The 18,608-nt window shown below is 38.0% G+C and overlaps 1 protein-coding gene across 2 annotated transcripts in view; it reads right to left on the minus strand.

Moving 5' to 3' along the window:
- The window catches only part of Satb1 (SATB homeobox 1), a 96,349-nt gene that overhangs the window by 75,989 nt on the left and 1,752 nt on the right, over positions 1–18,608 (minus strand). Inside the window, exon 1 of one of the 2 annotated variants that reach the window (XM_013515671.1) lies at positions 18,302–18,566. The exons of the other annotated variant lie outside the window; for it this stretch is intronic. The gene's annotated coding sequence lies outside the window, so the exon portion shown is untranslated. Of the gene's footprint in view, positions 1–18,301; positions 18,567–18,608 lie in introns of those variants that run through there. 2 annotated transcript variants of the gene reach the window in all.

The raw sequence follows: 18,608 nt of genomic DNA on the forward strand, positions 1-18,608 counted from the left end.
GGGGGGGGCGGCTCCGCGGGGGCGGGAGCGAAAGTGACGGGAGGAGGGGGCGAGGGCCGGGGGAGCGCTACCCAGCCACCCACACGCCACAAAAGCCACAGAAAGGAATACGCCGGGAGCGTCGCCGGCGGCCACCGAGGGCCGGCGGGCGGGGGTGCGCGGCCGCGGGAGAGGGGCTGGGACTCCAGGTGACCCGCGCTGGCGTCGAGGTGGGGAGACTCCAGGAATTGGCCGGAGGGGACAGTCGGGAGGCCATCTCTCCCGAGACGCGCGGAGGGTGCAGAAACGTTTGCAGGGCAATAAAGGCCAGCGGCCAGGAAACGCTCTCCCAAGTACTTACTCTCAGGAGGGTGATCCCTAAACTGTCCAAGAGTGAACATTAAAAATCACGGAGTAAGAGCTTGTTATCCAAGTCAGAGACATAGAGTAGTTTGCAAAAAGAAACATGAGGTCCATCGTTGCAGAGTTAAACACAATTTGGGTCATCTGACTTGTTATTACAGCTGACTTGTTATTACAAAGGAAAGGTGTCATCTTCTTAAAAATAATTTACACCGAGTGAAAGACAAGTTTAGATTGGTAAATACATCTGTCATAGCAATAAACACTTCTGCAGTATTACAGGATAAATTCCCAGTTAAATCAATACTAATCACACAAGTCGCCTTAATCTATTAAATATAGTTCATATGAAAATGAACGTTAGGATCTCATCTAAAGTAGAAATGTATCACTTATCGCTTAGGTTGGAATTCCACCATTTTAGCACCTTAAAGGCAATTAATCACTAAAGAACAAAACTGTTCAAAGAATTATTTTGCAGAATACACTGGTAGGGAAAAAGAGAAAAATCAGACACATAAACATTCTGCTACACATAAAGAAGCAACAAGTTAGCACAAGTAGTGAGATAAGAGGGAAATATGCAAATTAAGCTCTTTAAAGCTACCAATACACTTAGACACACTGTTTATACAAGAAAGCTAAGAAAAGCAGAAGGTAAAGTAGAAGATAAAGTATAGGAAATTATGGCCTCCTGCGGGGAGGACAAGTTTAGGAGAAACACTGAACATATATCAGTCTAATAACACTCAGGTTTCACCCACAAACCGGAAAGGTCAAAATAGAGGGAGGCAACCTTGAATCTTGGCACACATAAACCTAAGCTTTGAGCAAAATAAAGAGTATTTGATGATCAAACACAAAACAGCATTCAAAACAAGAAAAGAAACTTAAGGTAATCTTTATTTAAAAACCTAAATAATACTACACTTTTAAAAAGCTAAAATGTGTGGAAATATGGAGGACACTATTTCAAATAAGTTGTGAAAAATATAATCAATATCAGATAAACAAGAATGGCAAAATATAGCACTTGTGTGAGACTATAATGTGTATGGAGATACTCAGATGTATAAAAACATTTGATATTAAAAAAAAAAAAAAACCTCTCTCTAACCCAGGCATGGTGGTGCACACATGTCATCTCAGCACTCAGGAGGCTGAAGCAGGAGGCTACCTGCGTAGCTTGGGCTACACAGTGAATTCAAGGCTATCCTTGTGTAGACCCTGTCTCAGAAAACAAATTTTTAAAAACCCTCAATAATGACATTCTTAATATGATAGGTTAAATTTGAAGTTTATAATATGGATATTTTAGTAGTTGATTCATATTGGTACTGTTTCGCATGCTTCCCTGAAATCTAATTTGTCAGTGGGGACAGTGGATTCTAATTCCATGTTGGACCAGTTAAAAAACAATGGCAACGTGAAAAGAAAACATAGGCTACAAAAGAATGTTACTTGCCCAGGCAACTTAACCTCAAGTTAAATGCCTTCAACAAAAAAAGAAGAAAGAGATAAAAAAGAAAACGAGCAAAATAAAATTTGAGCTGAGGAAAAAAACACTAAAAAAATTACTAAAAATATCAATATTAAGACACATTAGAATAAAATACTTGTGTTTATTCTATCATTTTACACAAATAAAGAAGACAAAATGCCTCTTGATTTCCTTAGTCTCCTAAAGACCTGATCAATGCTAATGTAACATGGGAATTAAAATAGTAGTCTTTAAATCTGAATAGCATCTTTTATCCAGGAATCACAAACCTATTCATAAACATAAAGGGTAAAAGTAATAAGAACTGCATGGCCTCGGAAAATGATAAACAGAATAAGCATAAAGGTAATTAATAATTACTTTATTATAAAAGGTAACAACATAGTACGATCATAAATCTATTAATCATATGTACATATTAATTCTCCCTGAAACACACTCCTTATTCTGGAATTATATGACCATAAGAAATAATATAAGAAAAATGACATGCAGAGGGTTATACCCTAGGGATATACACTGAACTTAATATATATTACCTACTACTTAGAATATTTTATTGTAGCCACTGAGTATTGGCCACTATAAGCCCCAGTCAAAATAAAAAGAAAATAAAAAGATAACTAGAAAAATCCCACCTTTCTAGACATATATGAAATAGGTTATGGTGGAGGGGGCATCAACTGATTCTACACAAGCATCTTTTATCTTCCCATGAAGATGCAACAAAGTAATGAAAAACACTTAAACTATAAATTTCCCATCAAAATAGAAAACTTCAGAAACTTGAAATATTTCAACTCAAATACATTAACCATGTAACATGTGGACCTACACTTAAAATGAAGTATATCAAAGGAAGACAAACAATTGTACCAGATATACAAGATTTTTTAAAAATGTAATGAAAGGACCACTGCATGTTTCAGATGGCAACGTATTAAGATAAATATGCAGGCAGATATTTGAAAGCATTAAAATACATTCAGAGTTCTGAATAGCACATACATTTGTAAGAAACAGTGAAAGCATTTAGAATTCGAATGCTTTTAAGATACAGCAACTCAGCCAGTGACTTCCTAAAGCAATGCTTACCACCATAACACTTTCTAAGGACATTTTTTTCATCTTTTTAAATTCAAATACAGTTGGCTATCTCTACACCCTTAAAGGCAGCAAAATTTATATCGCATATTGCTCTTTTTGTCATGTCAACTCTTTGTTTTTTGGCTTTAGCTGCAGGTGGTGTTTTCCATACATGAATTCTGGGAATATGGTCTGTTCTGGCCATATAAGGATGTCTATTTAAGCCATATGTTGTGCTGTCATGTGTCTCATTTTGTCTGTCTGGGATGTCAGTGCTCATTTCCACCTTTTTTTTCCCTTCCGTACTAAGGATCAAACCTACAGCCTTGTTCATGCCAGGCAAGTGCTCTACCACTGAGCTACATTCCCACCCTCCACCTTATTTCTTGAAGGGACCAAATACCAATTTGGAAGAGTAGAGGAATGGCAACTGGGGCTGCAGCCCTACCAACTTTGTCAAAACATATACTGGAGAGGAAATGCAATATCCTGTAAACATGTCCACCCTCTTACCACGCATTATCTGTGACTGGTATCACTACAACTGCATACAGTTTAGGAAAGAATTTACTTACTCAAGTTCCGAAGTTTGCAGTATGTGTGTACACACAGCTTCAGCATACAAATTGGCACTCACGGCATGGCACATGCTAGCTGCCTTACGGTGACCCAGCCCTGAATGCTGAGAGGGAGGCTACCTTATGCTTTTCTCTGACTAAGCTCTGATTACTCCTATAAGAAAGTTCCGGCTTCCATTATAAATTCTCATAGTATCTTGTATTTCTTCTGTGTAACAGTCTTAATTAACAATTTGGATAATTATTGGCTTAATAAATATTTCCCTTATTAGACTATCAGCCCTATGAGAGAAGTCTCTGCTCATTGCTATATTATCAAGAACGTCATGTAGTATCCTTATAATATTTACATTATGAATGTATACACAGGAATAAAAAGTCCATAGTGTCACCCTCAACCAATTTCCATTACTAGCCTGACGTGGCTAGTTGTTATCACAAAGGACAGCGGAGATTATACAACCTCTCCCCTTCGCAGAAAGTTCCACTGAACAGTGCTTTCCTAAAGAACTTCTATTTAAAAAAAAAAAAACAAATAAGTGAATCTGGGACCAGGTCAGGAGTCTTAAGAGATGATGAATGGCTCTCAGATATTCTAATGATGTCTGAACCAAGATCATTTTCCATTTTCAAATGAGTCCATAGATCTGTAACACTGTATGGAATGAGACTTGTGGATGGCTGAACACACATTCAAGACAACTTTCTAGACATGTCTGTACTTGAAAGGGTCCTGTAATACATTTGGAATAATACTCTTTTACTCCAAAGGTTGCTTTGCATGAGTATTTAAATATCTCCTCAGTGAAGTTAAAAACCACAGTCGTTCCTACCCTTACCTCGACCCCTCAAATTAAGTAAGCATAGCTGCCCTTAGAAATGGCTCTTTGGAAGCTTTAATTGCAGATACTGTACCTACTCAAACTGGGAGGGCATCCAGATACCAAACAAATAATGGTATACTGTAGAAAATAATGACAAAAGCCTAGAGAATGCTGCTGCAAAGATAAAAGAGTAATGATAATGAACTTTAAATATAGGGTTTAGGGGTTTTGTTTTTGCTTTTCCCCAAATAAGTTGGGTTTCAGTTATAGCCTGACTGATAGTGATCAGAACTTGTTTCCTAATTACTTTAGGGTGGATATACAAACCTACTCATAATTTATGATTTAGTTTGAATAGACAAAGGTCATTATTATAGCAGAGCAAAAAAGGTTAATATTTATGCTAATTTTTAAAATCTGGATAACAATGACCATTGTAGTTGACTCCTAGAAACACACAAGACGTTCGGTCCTTTTACTCAGAAATACTACCTCTGCATCAGCAAAATTTCATTAGACAAAATATTTTAAAAGCTACTATTCCTTCTATAGATTTTGGAATGAATCATTTCTCCGAGATGGCACAATGGTAACAATTCCATCAAAATTGGTATTCTGTCTAGATGCAGATTTAAAATTAAATAGTAGGAAAGATTCCTGGTAAGTGCCACTGAATTCACCAGTGAGGAGATCACCACCAAAGTGTCTAACAGTTCCAAGCTGCCTCCTTCAGTTCCATGGCTCTGAGAGAGCGTTCTTATCCCTTCTCTGCTGAGGATCTCCTTTCTGCTATCTCCTTTACTACGCAGATTGTTTTTTGCCTTTGTCCAAAGCCTGGTCCAGCTGTTGGAATTCCCTCTGATGCTCCATCACTGCTACCTGTCCTACTTGCAATGTGGCATTCCATATTTATATGTCAGCACTTCCAAACAGCAGAACAGTAAGCATCTTGAGGCTTCTAATGTATATACTCCTGGAGTCTCACTGTGCCTGCCACCACAGGGAAGAAATTCAAGAACTGTTTTTATGAATGGGTGCTTCTCAGAACACTGCTTAACTACCCCAAGGATGTAAAGCCAGGTGCAGGGATCACAATCAGGATGTCCAAGGTGCACCTCACTGCAATTAAAACAGAACAGCTGAGGCTAAAAGCCAGGCTGTTTCTAAAACTCCCCAGGTGATTCTGTGGTTCCGCCAGGTTCTGCATCTACCCTGGTAGGTCCTGTTTCAGAGACAGGGAATTAAATATGCCTTCTGAACACCCGAGAGGTAAAATTTTTAATCCAATCCTATGGTCAGGGTCACTTAGAAAAGGGAAGTCTGTTCTAGGAACCATACATGACCAAAAAATTAAGAAATGTATGTGTAGGCAAGCTACTTGTTCAAATAAACATAAAAAGGGTAAAAAAAGGAGGGGAGGGGAGGACAAGCCATTAGATCACTGATTTGGCGAATAAAGGTATGCTATTTGAAGAACCATGATAAATTAGCATTTGGGCACTTGCTTGAGATTTACTGGGGTGCCAGAAATCCTGTGCAGGTATGTGATTTATCATCATAGACATAAGCGACTAACCACAAAATTACACATGGAAGTACAATTCTAAATCCAGTCTATTATTTACTGGAGCCAGAACCATCCAAGTTTTCTCTAATTATTTTTTCAACACAGTTGAATGTGATTCCTCCCCACCACCACCCAAAAACCAACCAACAAACAAAACCTACTTAACCTTGAGTGGGCTTTTCCTTTGAAAACTTCGATTTATTTCCAGACTAAGTCATTGCACTTAAGCAAAACCAAAGTACTCACAATGTACCTGCCCTGGAACCAGCTGCAGGGCATCTCAATCCTAGCTGGTGTGCATTCAACGCTGGCAGGAAGCTCAGGGGAATTTAATTCCAAAGAAGTCAAACAACAACCTTTCCCAATCGACCTTTAGCAAAATGCACCCACCTTAGCAATGAGAAGTATTGTAATCTTTCTGTTATAGATGTTGGGAGAAAAAGTTGGAGGTTACAATGAGCCTAAATCCTAGTTCAGGCCTCTTGTGTGGGACCATCAGCCAAAGACAATATGAGACATTGTTCTGCTCGCTGTGTCCAATACAAGACACTAGACCAGGGATTGTCCACCGGGGAGGAAAGCCAAGACCGGGAACACATGCTTTACATCTGGACAACAAACAGCACTATAATACTTGACATTTGTTGAAGTGAAAGGCAAGTTTAATTCAAACAAAAGCACATTCTATTTGACCTGATGGAAAAGAGTTAAAAACAGCTGTGTGTAACACTGTGAATGTAAGTAATATCACTGAACTGTACACTTAAAAATCATTAAAATGGCATATTTTGTTATATATTTTACCACAAATTTTTTACAATGCGAAACAATCTTTTATCTCTTCCCCAACGTTCCAATGTTTGACCTTACCTGTGAACAGCCGCAGTCCAGTCTACCCTACATAATTAAAACACACGACAAATACCTGACCCAAAAATAATTAACATGGATTGGCAATTAGAGACCAAGGTCTCACCCAATTTGAGGGTCCTCCAGTGCAGGATGGTCTTATGCAATATATCTTGACAAAGACAAGGAAGCATCCAAAAAAAAAAAAAAACAACAAATTATATTCCGTCCAAAAATTCCTTTAACATGTTTTTCAAAGGAGTAAAAATTAACTCCATTCATGAAATATTACACCTTCCCACTTAAATGGCACTTAGAATGTCACACACTTATATACAGCACAGCTGCATTTGTAACAACTGGAGAAAAACAGTCTAATAATTTATAAATTGTTTACATATGAAGGTTTTAAAAATAAATTCCATTTTCAAATAACATAACATTTTAAAAATCCCTCTAAATTTAGTCTGTTACTTTTTAGGGATAGTAATAAGTATTAAAGTATAGGTCTTATTCAACAATTAGAAATATCTTTTCCTATTGTATGCTTATAGTGTTCTACATCATCTATTTCTATTGATTTTGTATCAGGGTTTTTTATATTAGATGATGGAGATTTTAATGAATTGGAAATTCATTTATAAATTATATTTGAGACATAAAACATATTTATATGTACAATATTGCATGACTAAGCAATATTAATACACTGCAAAGCCAAACTAACACATTTATGTGTAACAGCAAAAAAATTGCTTCACAGTATAGGTAAAGCATACCTATTTATCTATCTGTGCCTCTTTATTAGTGTGTCTATTTTAAAACAATTCATTAGAAAATGAACATGGACTGTTAATATGCATGCGAATTCCAGCTGATATGAAGCAAAAAGTTTATAAATAATGCTACAATATAACTTTTCAAAAAGAACTAGAGTCTTGAGTCTACTTTTTAATCATTTCTTTTTATTTATTTTGTAAGAGTATTTTCATTTGAGTATATATATACATGTGGGAGAGAAACGAACAGCATATTTATAAAAAATTTTGATGGGAATCAGCTTGTAACTGTTTTGAGACTGCATTATTTTAAAGATGGTCAATATACTGTGTTTCTATTTCTTCTGCAACTGAACAAACTCTAAATAGTCATGTTATATTCAATGACAATTTAAACTTCTTATCCCTATTACCTTGGAGGTAATAAGGCCTTTAAGTGTGACTGTTAGTTCACTTTGCACGAATGGTATTTGACACTGGAAATTTACCACACTGCAACCAAAGTGCATCTCCCGAGCTAGCATATGCCACAATTTGGGTTACACACCAAATCTCCTGGCATTCTTAATAGATTTGAGAAATCCAGTTGTTTGCTCAGCATCCAAGCATGAATACATGTGTAAATAATATATATATATATCTATATCAAAAAAAATGCACACAGATAACATGTGCATCTCATGCAGAGGAATATTACATGATTTACAACTTGTCTACCACTGTTTTAAAGAGAAATCCTCTAAACCCCACAGTTCATGTAACACCCCTATTACTAAGCAACTCCTACAAAAGAAAAGATAAATGACATGGGAGGAAAGTAATGGAGAAAAGAGAGGGAAACTAAATTTGGGTCTTGCTTCTTACTCTACCAACTAGCTGAGTGAGCCTTCATTAGTCAAACAGGGTCCAATTTCATATCTATAAAATGAGGGGACAGAATCTGATAATCTTTAAGACCTGGTGGAAAAATTGTCTGACTTTACATTTAAAAAATTAAGTTCACTCTAAAGAGAAAATAAAGACACAAGGAAATTTCTCACATGCTAAGCTAGATGTTTATCTATATATAAGAGACAGGTGTCAAACAAACAAATATAAAAAAAAACCACTAAGGCAAAGAGAAACTTTAACTCACCAGATTCCATCTGTTACATTTGAATTCATGCATAATTGATTATCCATGACTGGTAAGTTCTTTTCTCACTAGCCGACCGACCACAGTTTTCTAAACATTATGTATTAAATCACTACTAAAGTAGACTGCGTTTCAGAAACAGCAAGGCAGAATAAGAATATTTTAAATGAAATTTTACATGCCGGTTAATAATAATACAGCTGACCTATGTTTAAGGGAGAGAAATTTTAATCATGTGCATATTAAATATTAATAACCTATTCTGTTATTGTTATAATAAGGTTAAGTAGGCTTCTCTATGCTTAAGGAAAGAGAGAAGTAGGACTGCATAATGGTGCAAAAAGACAGAGATGAGAGACAGACATAAGGAAAATGTGTCAACAATAAACAAGAGGAAATGAGAAAGAAGGAAAAGATGAAGGTGGAAACTAATCTCTATGTGTCATTATGACTGCCAGAGTACTGGCAAAGAAGCAGCATCCTTTTATTTCAATTTTAATCATTTCTGAATTTTAATACCCGGCTCCTTTTGTAATTCTCCTGGCATTCCCCATATGCCTCCATCCCAGCCAAAACACCAGTGTAAATTAAATGGCAGGCAACCACACCACTGATGTAGTCTCCCCAAAGAACCTACCAGGTGACCAAAAGCAAAAAAGGTATGTCTACTTTACATCCCTGTGGGCCTCTGGTCAATTAACTGGCTGAATGTTTTCTACTTTCTTTAATTTTGAAAAGAAGGAGAGTAGTAGGTAAGCTACAGATAGAGAATCATTAAAAAAAAAGCAAGCCAGTAGTAATACAATAATCAGTGACCATCAGGGCCTGGAAAAATGAGTTTGCTCTCACTGGCACTAAGGAGCATCACATGATTATTTAATTACAGCTCTAATTTTTGTCTCGTGGATGGCAACATATCAACAATTAATAGGGCAAATAGAGGAGACTGTGTTTTTAAAGAGACAGAATGTGCATGACAATGTAATAGGTCACCCAGCAGTGCAGCACCTAAAGAATACTCTCATTTGTGTAACTAAATAGAAATGTCTTACAAATAGCCCGACACGTTTTAAAAATAAAATAAAATTCAAAAGGAAGTATCTTTTTAGGTAACTTTTATAGAATGCCAGGAACTTTGGGGAATGTCTTACATGTAGTTAATTCAGTTTTAAGGAATGGAGTAAAATTTTCATTAACATAAATACCCTGAATCTTACACTATTTTTTTAAACAATGTGCATACAGCTGTAATACAAAAAACTTTTTTATGCAATAATCAGAGATGGTATGTATTCAATGGGATCCTGAAAAAAATCATTACCAGGAAAGAACAGTGAAGGTCAGTCAAACTTGGGCTACTAGTGCACAGGAGAATATGGGTTCTAGAATATCTGAAAGGCCCCTAATACTGGCCTAAGTGCAAAAACGTCAGGGGAGAGTTCCCAGTTGACTCTGGTAATTTGTTACCACAACCAAACACCAAAAGAACATGAACCTCAACAGAGGTGGTTAATCTAATCCTAGAGGTCAGACAATGACGATAAAACAGAAACCCTGGTGTTACAGTTTTTAAAATAGAAAGAAAAAAGAATAACAAAGAAAGATGACAACATGTAGTTAAAGAAAAGCATCCAATTATACAGAACACTGGGGCATGAATAGATTAAGTATTTAGATGACCTCCATATAAACAGAAAATCAGAAGGAAAATGCTCTTTTTCCCAATAAATCTTTATCGGTATGAGTTATATTCAATAATTATTCTATTTAATTTAGCACCTATGTAATGAATGTTTACAGTGTACAAGGTACAGAATGCCATGAAGTTCTATGTTATATAGCATGGACATATAGCATATATTTAATTTTTTGTAGTTTAGCACCTTGTTCAAATTAATAATAGCAAGATCTAAGAACTTGATAAAGTAGGAATACTAAGGCATTTTAAGTGCCATATTTCAAAGCAACAGGGCATACAAATTCAAGTTAGTCAAGAGATTTCAGCTAGTCAACAAATTTGACAGAATTGTCTAGATAAGGGTAAATATAGCTTTAAACCCCTATACTTCCAGTCATCTATTGTTTTGCCATGAAAGAAACCAAAGGTAGAACTCAGGTTTGATATTGATATCTGGACAATAGAATAATCTTATTGCGATCAAATACTAGGTTATATGACATTGTAAGAAAATATGATTTGATTTAAAAAAGTGACTAAAATGATTTCACAAAATAATTATTAAGAAGCGCTACATTAATACAATAAGCTTTTAGTAGCTTATGTTGGCCAAAGTCAGAAAAAAACAATTAGGAAAATAGGGGCATCTCAAAATACAATATGGGAAAGCTAAAACTGCTGAGGGGCAACAATTTCTAATGCCACTAGCAAAAGCCATCAAGCCAATACTAATTACAAAAAAAGGAGAAAGAAGAAGAAATTTTTATTAACCTAGGAAAAAGTTTGAAAATTGTTTTAGAAGAAAATCTTTGAGGATTCTGAACCAAAAATGTGACTCCATATATTCTACAAGAATTTTTTCCAAGAGTCTAGCAAGCAGCAGCTTGTGTGCAAGAGTACACATCATTCTTTTTTAACATGATTGTTAATATACAGTTAACATGTCTCAGAAAAGGCTGTAATTAACTGTCTACTGCTCTAATAACACTAATAAGCATACAGTATTATTAAAATACAATGACTCCATACAAACTAAGGCTGTCATTTTTAAACTTTTAAGCTAATGTTCTAAATTGCTCTTTAGTCCTCAAACCACCCAAAAAGAAGCCCACCTTTTAAGATTTCTTTTTGAAAAAAGCCATAGTTATTAAAATACTATTCTTTCTTCCCACAGTCTCAAGAATCTGTCTACCATTGTATAGAACATGTATAATTTCAGCTGGTGAAAATACAAAGGTAAACACTTAGATAATTTAATCAATTGCAGATTATTTCAAAACTTAAAACTGTAAACATTTTGATTTAGTACTTCATTAACTGATAAAATATTTTCTGGAGAAAGAAAAGCTTGCCATATATCAAGATTCACATAGTCCTGTTGTTAACCCCCAGTGATTTCCATTGTCTGGTTCACTAGAACAGGAAAACTCAATTCCATTCCACATCAAACAGCTAATTAGGGATATACTATATTCAAGACTACCTTCATTTTAAAAGATACCCGTGTACACTAGCTTCTACCTTATTTATACAGTAATTATTACAATAAAATATTTATGACATAAAACCTCTTTTAAAGTCCATAATATTATAAACATTTAAAGACCAGATTGTCATTTACATGCTCTTAACAGCATATCATAAACCATGGAGTAAAACTACAGAGGAATCTCTACCAGTCTACTTATTACATGGCTGGCTTCTAGGAAAATTGAATCTAAAGAATTCCCCATCATATAGATTACTGACTTTTCTTTAACTATCTCAGGAGAAGAAGTTGAATAACTTCCTCTGGGAAACTGCCACCGTATCTCATCATTCAGAAAAGAATGCCCATGGAATAATTTTTCTTGGTACCTGGTTCCAAATCATTTATCAATGAGAAAAAAGCAAATCCCACCATATAGACTTCCCTCCCGAACACTAAATGCCTACCTCTCATTATGGCTGTATCTCTGATTACCCCCATGAAACTGACTATAGGAACTTTTTTTGGCACTTACCCTCTAAATATCAGAAGCTTTTGTCCGAATCTAGCCCTACAGAAGAGATCTGAGAAAGCAGTCTTTGATGAGGTGACAGTGACGAAGTTCTCTCTGGCACTGCTAGCAAGGCAGAAGCATCCCCAAATGAGGTGGTTACCAGTTGCCTGTGAAGCAGCTGGACCATTACTGCAGTTCTGAGGGTGCGTCACAAATCAGGTCATAGCTCTGGGTAGAGTCCACCCACTTCACTGGGTACAACGCCCTCTACTTCCTGCACACCTGGGGGTAGGGGTATAGAGGAGGAGGGCCAGCTCCTCTCCACAGACATTCTAGTAAAGGCACAATCAGGTGCAGCTTAACATCTGCATCTTTTGCATGAATTTCAACCTCTTGAGGGACCAGCACCCCTAGGTGCTCTAAAAAATGCATGCAACAATAAGCAGCCTCTAAAATGAATGATAACCTGTAATAAAATATTGCCTAGCTAAATGTTTTTATCCAGCAAGACCTTTTTCCCCACTGGAAACAGAACCAACTATTAATTTTGGATTATAAGAAACTTCTCTACTAAATGTCAAATAATTGTACTGAATTGATTTCGGCAGAAAACAGGGACATAAGTCCTGGGATACCAGTTAACTAATTCTCATCTCTCATAACTAAACTACATCACTGCATAAACTGAATTACATTCTTGAAAGTCCATTGAAAGAGGTGATTAGAACTTCTATTATAAACCTTCAGACAGCAACAACTGTGGAAGTGATACAGAATAACTTGAAAGAATAAAAATAGGCCAATATGCTGGAGAAATGCTACACTACTAAATCTCACCCTGAATATATATACACACAAGCTGTATCTATTTACTCTGAAACGAAATATCTAGTCTTAAAAAAGACTTTTAAAAAATAAACAGCAAAAGGTACCATTGGCATAAGTTCAAGAGTATGAAATAATGTGTGTTAATGTGTTGATCACACTCTATGAAGACATCAAGTTTAAATAGACTTACCATTGAGAACAGCAGTTAGAAATGATATACAAATTACCACAGTAGACACTTTTTCTTTGGTATAATGAAGCAAAAGAAACTTGTGTAACAGATTTGATTTATATGCTATATTAAGACCATATTCTGATCTGATGTCAGTGTATATATGATTCCAGATTGACAACTGTGTGGAGACAACGAGCGTAAGAGCTTCTTAAATAATTTAAGTGAAATAAGCAGTTTTCCGACTTAATTATGAGTGTAGGAATTCAACTTTAACAGGCTTTAGATGTTTCAAAAGGTCTTAGGAAAAGAAGGGACTTTTAAAAGAAAACAACACATGTACTTGGTATCTAAAATGTAGGAATCACACTTATGTTAAGGATGGAGATCAACAAAAAGGCAAAGAAGGGAGGCAAGAATATTTCAGAGGGAAGCCAAGCTAGCCAATGAGTTCCACTTTGTACTCATTTACAGAATATTAAAAACTGAAGCATTTCATCTGAGACTTGGAAGGGAAGACTAGATATCACAGTTATTATCTATGGATCAAATAGTTTCATCTGTTTGGAACTTTGCAGAAAGTTAATTTAGCAAACACACACTTGAATGTGTTTGAACATATTTGTCCTGAGGTTGCTTTAAGATGACTATTTTAAGTGGCATGCAGATTCTTTTGGAGTTTTGATGTTACAGTTGAGGTATGCAAAGTAAAAGTGCATAACATTTCTTTCAACTGGTTCTTACATGACAGAAATGAGATGAAATTACTCTTCTTTAAAGTTTTGCCACTGGGAAATGATAAGCAAAACTCCTCTCGACCCCTACTCCCAACCAAGAAGAGTCAGAAGCCCTGGGTTATAGCACAGGTAGATATTAAAACGGAGACAGAGCCGTTATTTAGTGGTGACAGGAATATAAATACATGCACTAACCTATAAACTGGTATTTACTTCAGGAAGGTAAGTAATATTTTTCCTCTGATTGCTGAGCTGTCAGTTTAATGCAGCGTAAATAAACAGTAGGTGCCTGCTAGCTTGAAGTAGGAAGTGTTCATTCCACAGGAGGAACAGATTACTGAAGCCTGATGTTCATCACGCTGAAACATAACTTTCATTTTACCAGAAAATATACCCGACCATGGATGATTTTTTCGTGCCTGATCTATTAATTAACTTAACTCTGTTCTGTCAAAATGTAAATCAATTTGTTAAAATCATCACAGAGTTTTGGAGTTTGGAAACCAAATCAATTTGAAAAGCAAGAGTAATGGCTGTTGTGTAATCTGATCACAAATGCTAAAAATGAAGGCAATATAATAAACCCAAACTATTTAAAAACAAGAATGACAAAGAATATATTTAAATAACATAGAATTCAGTAATCTGAATTATGTAATTTACTCAAAATCCTCCTTCACCAATTAGCCCCTTTATTATTTTGTAGCCTCGTGCTAGTTTGGTCTTTTTCATATACATGTTTATTTTGTTCTCTGAAAGATCTAAAAGTAAACTATTCATAAAAGTCAAGCGTATTCCCTAATTCCAGTAGAAAGAATTCTGAATGCTCCTGAGAGAAGCAGCAAGTTTGAAGATCAGATGATATGCTTCCTAATGGCATTCACATCAATTGTGGATTTTCTTCCTATTTTGTAAATGCCATAAAGCTATGATGATATATAGCAATTAATTTTCCCCTTATGTGTGAGTACTGAAGAAAACACTTCGTGGTATCATTTAAAGTGAGGCACATCTAAAAAGTATAAAATACAAGTATAAAAGGTTTTTATACCAACATTCTGATAACTGATCAATCGATTCTAAAGGTAAAGGAGGAGTTTTGAAAAGGAATGTTTATGCATTCAACTACAAATATGTCTAGACATAACCTGAAGACTGATTTAGTCATATATACTTGTGTACTTCATCAATTCCAAGTACAAATATAATATTAATTGCAGTCATCTGAGACAATGTATGGAAGAAATGATGCATTTGCGTAAAGGGCATATCTATATATGGCCCTTTTGGAAATTTACAGAGCACATGAAAAACCACTAGAGTGCTTTATAGCGTCCCTACTGTATATCCATGTTGTGTTTAGCCTAATAGTGTTTGTAACCAAAAGAATTTTACAATAATGAGGAACAGGTGCTTGTCACCTGACCTTTTAGGCTTAATTTACAATCCATAACCTGTCACATTAAAAAAAAACCTGAAATTCTCCTCTAGATATTTCATTTGTTTCTAATTTAACGTAGTACTTCTTAACTATCATTCAGTATATTGTGTCTTATTCAATCACAGGTTCATATAGCTAGCAACAGAGGTCTTTGCAGAAATAAACCAATATTTTTTGTTGTTCTTGTTTAAGATGCTGGGAGACAAAAGAACTACTTTTGTAGATTATCAACCAGAAAATATACTAATTTATTACAACAACTGAACAAAAGACATTCCTTCTGAATACTTTTACATACAAAGAACTATTATTTATTACATATTTCAGCTTGTGGGAAAGTGAGGAATGCATTGATTCTGGTAATAACTATTCAGACTTTTTGGAAATTCTTTAGGTCTTCTTTATCCTCCCTTCACACACACACATTTTAAGGAGCTAGTACTTTAGAAGGGAAATCCCTATTTGTTTTTTTTTCATCCATCATTTGTATTCATTATTCAGAACTGAATACAAAATTGAAGAGTGATTTTATTTCTCTTGCATAATCTTGTTAGGTGTAGTCATATTCAAATTTAACAATGCTTTGTACTTTATAGCTACTGTTTACCTATTATATATTACATATGACTGAAGAACTCTACATTTAAAATATTGTTTCCATTAGAAAAAATATGAAGTAATAAGTGTCAAATGGAGATGAAGAAGAAACATATTTGGTATATTTATAAAATGTAGTCATTTTAAATGTGCACAAATACGATACATATTTTGCTGCTGCTACATGTTACGTTGCATGCATACTGTCTAAAGCGTATTTAATAATGTGCTTAACCAAGTTAATTAAAGTACTTATGACTGGTGATTGTGTTAAACACTTGGAGAGGTAGTGAAAGATACAGCCAGTTACTTCTGTTAACTAAAGTTGAAATTATGCACTTATTATAACCTTTTCTAACAATGTGAGAAAAACGGAGTAAATATATTAAATTTGTTTCACAACAGATGCTTAGGTTGTTAATATTTAAGATGCCTATTCATGCTATTCCTGTCTGCACATTTGTCAAAAATGTAAGCCTGAATGCTAATGTTTGCCAGCAGACTGGAGCAGCCAGTATATGAATGTACTACTGTTCTAGTAAAATAATATGCAATAGAAATATAGGACCGCTGCTAAATCATAGCACCAGTACCACAGAGATTAGTTAAGGTTTTTAGAGCAAACACCTCAGCCTTGGCTTTCTTCAGACTTAGAGCACGAGATTATTTATTCATTGCAGCAATATTTGGTAGAATAAACCTCACATTCTCAGAAAACCCACTTTAGACAGGGGGTAAATTTCAATAAAGTTTCGACGGGTGACTTACTCAGTCAGCAGCCCACTGTAAATTTCAGGGACAGCTTAGGACAAAACCTGCCACGGAGCATTTTACCCACTCTCGGGCCCCTTCTCTCTCCTCTCGGGAAAGGCAAGTCCTGTGGCCTCCAAGGATGCAAACATGGAACCCCAGGCAGTTGGGGCAGAAAGGATCTCTCCAGGGAATAGGACTTCTTTCTCCTCCCCGCCCCCCTCCAGCCTCTTTTACAACCGTGTGGAGCCCAAGCCTTACATCATGTGCTTAGAAATCCAGAATGCCTGCGAGAAAGTTCTCCGAGAAAGGGCATAGAGGTCAAAGTTGCCAGCCAGGGCACTCTGAGAGATGACCCTGTGGTTGACACTTTGTAAGTGCAATCTGGCCCTAGTGGAGGCCAGAGCCCAAACCTCTAAGGAGAGTTCTAAACAGCTCTCCCCTGGCTCTTCAGGGTCATCCCGACAGGGTCCCGCTCAGTGCTTCTCCCCAGCACGCACGTGTCCCTCGCCTGACCTGCCACCTGCCTGCTTCCTGCCCCTTGTCGTAGTTGCCCAAAACCCGGTTCCGCCGCCCAGGGGGCCTCGGCAGTGAGAAGCTCCCCGAGAAGAAGGCCGCAGCGCTCGGGTCCGAACCGCAAGAGGGGGACGCGGGGCAGACCCCGGAGCTGCACCTGTGAGGTCCCGGCCCCGCTAAGAGGGCAGCACTTCCTCGGGCCTCCAACCCGACTCCACATGCGCGCCCACCCTAGCAGCCCATCCAGGACAGACCTCGCAATGGCAGGCGAGGGCCCAAACGCAGAGCGCTTCACCTTGAAACTCCAGGCTCCAACTTGAGCGCCCGAGTGGCTCCCGGGATGGAGAAGTTGTCACAAACTTCCCGGGCCCCTCTCCGCCGCCGCTTCCAACCAGTCGCGCTGGCAGGGATCGGAGGAAGGCGGAGATGAGCAGGGAAAGGATGCAAAGCGGACTGGCGACCGGGCGGGGGGCGTCTCCACGCCCCCCAGCCCACTCCTCGGGGCACCGTGCGCCTGCCCGGCTCGGGGCGCAGAGATCCCCCCTTGCTCATCTGCTTGCTTCGGCCCCTTCCACTCCCCCTTTATCTTCCAAAAGGGACCACAGCGATGACCCCGAGGAGTTAGTTAACCAGGGTCTGAACGGCAGGTGTGCCAGGGCGTCCCCACCCTGAGAGAATGAATGGCATCTTCACATCTCCATCCCGGCCGCCGCCCTCGCTCCACCGACCCACCCTTCCGTGCTCCCTGTGCGAGCGCGAGGGGCTCGGAGACCCGCGCCCGGTGCCCACGGGAGCTCACGGAGCCGCTCCGGCTAGGGGCGCCGCGGGCGGGTGCTACAGAGAAGTTTGGATTAATTGCGGAAAAAGAAAAAGAGACAGAGCCAGGGATAAAAGAGCACGAGCAGCAGGGGCAAAGGGAGGCGAAGGAGCGGAACTCACTCAGGCATGGGCGCTGGGGGCAGCGGTGGCGGTGCAGCGCGGGCCGGAGACCAGGATCGGCTCCCCGGGCTGGCGCGCCGGCGTCGGACTTCCGAGGCGGCGGCTACAGCCTCGTCTGCCGCCGCCGCCGCCGAGCTGCGGCAGCCGCGGAAGTTAATTGCAACTTGACTTCAAGTTGTCTTCTTTCCCCATCCGAAGTGGGCGTTTAAAGGGAGAGCGAGGCGAGCAGCGCGGGCGGCGCGGGCCGAGGGAAGGAAGAGGCGAGGGGCGGGCGGAGATGTTAACGCGAGGGGGAGGGGGCGCGGGG

This window comes from Chinchilla lanigera, unplaced genomic scaffold (genome assembly GCF_000276665.1).
Source record: "Chinchilla lanigera isolate Chin_1 unplaced genomic scaffold, ChiLan1.0 scaffold00029, whole genome shotgun sequence".
Lineage (NCBI taxonomy): Eukaryota > Metazoa > Chordata > Mammalia > Rodentia > Chinchillidae > Chinchilla > Chinchilla lanigera.